At 35.1% G+C, this 5,164-nt stretch overlaps 1 long non-coding RNA gene across 2 annotated transcripts; it reads right to left on the reverse strand.

Annotated features, from left to right (window-relative positions):
- Positions 1–1,682: 1,682 nt before the first annotated feature.
- Positions 1,683–3,559, reverse strand: LOC148200327 (uncharacterized). Of its 2 annotated transcripts, none has more exons than XR_015786244.1 (3): positions 3,202–3,559; positions 2,957–3,041; positions 1,683–1,857 (listed from the first exon to the last, which is right to left on the reverse strand). It is a non-coding gene; the product is annotated as an uncharacterized LOC148200327 (long non-coding RNA). The 2 variants fall into 2 exon arrangements; XR_015786245.1 differs by having other exon boundaries at positions 3,198–3,559.
- Between the last annotated feature and the right edge of the window lie 1,605 nt (positions 3,560–5,164).

Genomic DNA, 5,164 nt, shown 5'->3' on the forward strand with positions numbered 1-5,164 from the left:
TACTCTTAATTCAAATTGTATTTTCCAAATTTCATATAATAAAATAGGTTGTTACAGTTATGAACTAACAAATTTCCAACATAGAATAAATAACTATTTTTGCATGTTTATTGCATAAAGGAGTAGGCAAAATTGTAGTACCAGTTTGGGTAAAAATAGAAATGCAAAAGGCCAACCGAAAAGGTCACAAACATAAAACATAATAATAGATGGCCTTGGATCTTGGTAAAACTAGTTCAAGGGGGTCTCAACTTACTAACCAGACCAACAACACTTGCTTTTGCATGCTCAAAGTCCATGTGAAAGAAAGAGACAGATAATTACAATTCTTTTTTTTATATTATTTTTATTCAAAAGGCCTAAGAAGACCATTAAAGAAGGAATAAGATGCAGAACAAAACCAAAACGTTTAAAAAGTAAAAATGGATATAGAGCTAGAGATATCAACAAACCAATGGATTCAGAACAATTTTCATGATGGGTTGAATGTATTTCCACAAAACTCTTAGAATGCTAGACAAATTCTGACTAGTTGGCTTTAAAAGATCGAGACAAGCATCAATGTGAAACCTAGAATTTTCATTATGTAGAATGATAGCACTGCACAAATCAACAATATTAAACTATTAAAATTGTATAATTAAATGATATATATGTTTATTTCTCAACCTTGATATTACTCTTATCATCAAAGAAAGAGAAATACTATGTGTACAACATTAGTAACTACGGTACTCATTTAATCACTATACTACGGATACTTCATTGGAACTGAAATCTTATCAAACCTGCATGCTACCGGATCATAGGGGTGAAAATGTTGAATAACTAGCGACAAGTTGGCATCTCTTCTCTTATATTTTCCTGCTGCCAATATTCTTGTCATTTACCTTAAACAAACAAGAAAGAATACATAGCTATCAACCTAGATGCACATGATTAAAAACTGGATGTTATTATGACTGACACTTGTAATCATAACTTTTTTTCCTGATAAAAGCACAAAAAGTGTTTTAACATTAATTTAATAAAGCCAAACAAAATTGAATGGAGATTGTTAATACAAAAGAACACACAGCGACAGTTGATCAGTGTTAGAATACATGATAAAATTTCAATAGTATAGCAGCAACTGTATTTTACAATTAGTTGGAATATATCGTAGGTTACCTCTCAAGATTAGTCCCTATATTTCTTTACCCGAATGATTCATTAATCAGATAGAACTATGATCTAGCATTAGTATAAATAAAGGCCAATTTTATATGTTTTTGTATCACATTGGAAAACATCATAAGTTTATGCAAGAAATAACTTAACCTAAAACTTCTATTTATTCTAATAATTACTAATTAGATCAGGTACTAGAGCAGCTTCAAAAATCCCTAGTGCACTAACAGATTGAAACCCACTAAGATAAGGAAACAAAAAAAACAGACTTAAATATGTTTCTTGTATCTGTAATATACTAATTTAATGGTTTTGATCTCCATCAAATTTTATTTTATGGTTTTGATCGCCAGTAACTAATAATTTTGAGGTGACAACCATCTACTACAGAACACACCTGATGTTTCTTAAATAGTAAGGACTAAAATGAATATCTTATAATATAAGAAATATAGATATCAATGGTTTATAGTTTCGTAAGAACTAAAAAAAGAATCAGGGCACCGAAACAATCAAAGGAATATTGCACAAATAAACTGATGGTAATAAATTAAATTACAAGGTTCACTAGTGACTACTGTAATCATGTAATCACTATGGATAGGACTGAAATCTTATCAAACCTGTATGCTACTGGATCATACTCTTCTCTTATATTGTCCTGCTCCCAATATTCTTGTTCTTTACCTGAAACAAACAAGAAAGAATACATAGCCATCAGCCTAAATGCATATGATTAAAAACTGGATGTTATTATGACTGGCAACTTGTTTTCCTTATGAAAGGACAAAAAGTGTTTTAACATTAATTTAATAAAGCCAAACAAAATTGAATGCAAATTGTTAGTACAAAAGAACACACAACGAAAGTTGATTAGTGTTAAAATATGACAAAATTTCAATAGTATACCTGTATTTTACAATTAATTTGAATATAGCTTAGGTTACCTCTCAAGATTAGTCCCTACATTTCTTTACCCCCAATGATTCATTAATAAGTTAGAATTATGATCTAACATTAGCATAAATAAAGGCTAATTTTATATGTTTTTGTATCACATTGGAAAACATCATACGTTATGAACCTCGCCAAGATATTCCAATATTAAAGGTCCATTATACAAGGAGGCAAATGAACCAACAAGATGTAATGGGCGACTGGTAACTGGAAAACCCAGATAGTAAAGGAGGTGGTAAGAGTAGTTAGAGAGGTCTATTTGAAAAATTTGAGAGTTGAGGAGAGGGACTTATAAATATAAGTTTCTATCAGATAGGAGATGGGGAAGTATTTTTTTAGATGTTAATAACCTGTTTTCACAGTTGTAGTAGAAGAAGGGTTTCGCTTGGCAAAGAGGAATAACAGGATCTCTCTGGTTATCTTCCCCTTCATATGTCTTTCATAATCTTCCTATCATATCAAAACAACATTAACATTTACTTCTAACTAAAAAGCTAAAACAAATTTCAAGCCGACATAATAGCTTTTCTCTGCAACAGCTTCTTAATTCTTTTATTAATAGTTTCATCCCCTAGTTGTCACGCAACACAGAAGAATCCTTATATTTATGTCATTGTCAAGCATCACTGACTCGATACACGGTAAGTCCCAACAAGTTTGGATAACTACTGAATTAGTAATTGACACTCACGGCGACCGTTTTTTCCTGTGTTAGCAAGACCAGAATCGCAAAAACAAACCTAATCGAGAAGGAAACCGGAAGTCGGAAACAAAGTCAACCAAGAACGGCAAAGAAAAGAGAAAAGATAAGAGATAAGAGAGAGGAAACCTGCAAGGCGTTGACGAAACTCTTGTTGCCGAGGCCTCGTCGTAGGTCATGGCAGAGTTGAGCGCCCCGCACCCAAACTCCATTGCTGCAACCGAGAGAAGAGACGCGACGAATGAAATTGCGAAAAAGAAAAAGAGGAAACTAGGAATGCAACGCCATTGGTGAAGTCAACCAAACAAACACAAAAAGTAAAACAAGAACTGCCAAGAAAAGAGAAAATAAGAGATAAGAGAGAGGAAACTTGCAAGGCGTCTTGCTGCGCTCCATGGAGTCCTCGTCGTAGGTCATGGCGGAGTTGAGCGGTGCGGCGGTTGAGCGCTCAAACGCCATTGCGGCAATAGAATCACACGCTCAGAAGAAACGCGAATGAAATTGCGAAAAAAAAAAGACAAACTAGACTTGCAGCTGAAACACCATTGGTGAACGGTGCTCTCATTAGTGCATTACGAATTGGGAACTGAAGAGAGAGAAAGGAAGAAAAGAAAGAGGAAAAAGAGTTGTTGTGAGGTGGTGTGTGGGAGCTTTTTGGAGCGAAAGGGATATTTAATGAAGTGTCCGGTGACAGAGTTGTTAGTTGGCGCCAACTTCACGTTTACTCGGTTAATCTTTCAACGTTAGAAGAGACAATTATCCTCTGGGTTGTCCTTTTTAATGTTAAATATTTTAAAAACTAAAATAGATTTTATATTTAATCATTTTCTGCTTTCGAATTTTGTTAGATAGGTTCTTTATTTATTTTTTAAAAATAAATGAAAATACATATTAATAAAAATGACTATACAATAGTCAAAAATGACTTTAAGGTTGTGTGTAACATCCCAAAATTATACAGTCATCAACTATATACTTAGAATAATTACACGTATTAATAACTCAAAACAGTTTTTAATATACACAAGGAGCGACAATAACGAAAGAGGCCGAACGGCCGTAAATGTACAATAATTAACGAGCGTTCAACAAAGTTAAGGACGAACGGTTTACAAAAATAAAGACCGAACGTCCAACGATAAGCAAACCAACAAAAGAGCGCTCGCTCACAGCCGCTCGCTATCCTATCTACACTAACTAAAACCGAACGCTCACTGTTCGGCCTTTACTTCGACTTCTACTAGACTTTCTTCAGCAAGCAGTCCTTCTTCAAGCATTTGATCCAGAGAATCATCTCCCTCTGCTCACATCCACACGGATGATCATTGCATTCGACAAGACGGATATACATAGACAAGACAACACAAAGGAATTGCAAGGGTAAGCTTATTGAATTTAATTCAAGTCAAACATACAGTTCATACATATCAAACGTATCAATATACATTCAAATCATACATTAATTCAACCAAATTCCTGATACTAGACCGACCGTCCGGACTGTATGAAACCTGTGTAGCTAAGGCGTCCATGCACCCAGGTGAGTGACTGGAATGCTCATCAGTAGCCACCTGAGGTTAGTCTTTTATGTTCAAGTTACAGTTATGAACTAGACCTCCTGCCATTCCCACACATGATCTACTCCTCTCTACTTGAGAACGAGCACTCACAGAATATCAGGATGGATCACCATCTAAGCTTACCACGTTCATACTACAAATATCAATATCCAGTCAAGAGTCGTTCCACCCTGGAACGCTCGTTCAAATTCCAAAATCATAATATCATTTCTTATATGGTTCGCACATCTTATACTTCCCTCAACATCACATTTTCATTCTTAGTTACACTTTCATAAAAAGACGAACGTTAATTAACTGTTTGGACGAACGCTATTTGAGATCAGAACGAACGCTATTTAAAAAATCAGGACGAACGCTATTTAAAGGCTAACGTTCGACAGAGGGCCGAACGCTATCAAGGATGAACGTTCGACAAGGGTCGAACGCTATCAAATACGAACGCTCGACAAAAGAACGAGCGCTATCAAGAACGTACGCTCGACATAAGGTTGAACGCTACCAAAGACGAACGCTCGACATAAGGACGAGCGCTACTTATCGTTTACCTTTTTGAACGAGCGTTCGGTCTAAGACCGAACGCCACTTAGGACGTACGTTTTTAGGTCGAGGCTCTTGGCTGAATTCAAAATCATAGAAATTGGGATTTATATAAGATGAGATATTTAAAGTTTATGTTTTAATAATTTGACTAAAAGTTCACAGGGATATTATCAGAATTCTCAATTCTCACACAACACTCGTGATGTTTACGTCT

The sequence above is a fragment of the Vigna umbellata genome, chromosome 4, assembly GCF_029865625.1.
Source record: "Vigna umbellata cultivar VRB3 chromosome 4, Vumbellata_1.0, whole genome shotgun sequence".
Taxonomy (NCBI): domain Eukaryota; kingdom Viridiplantae; phylum Streptophyta; class Magnoliopsida; order Fabales; family Fabaceae; genus Vigna; species Vigna umbellata.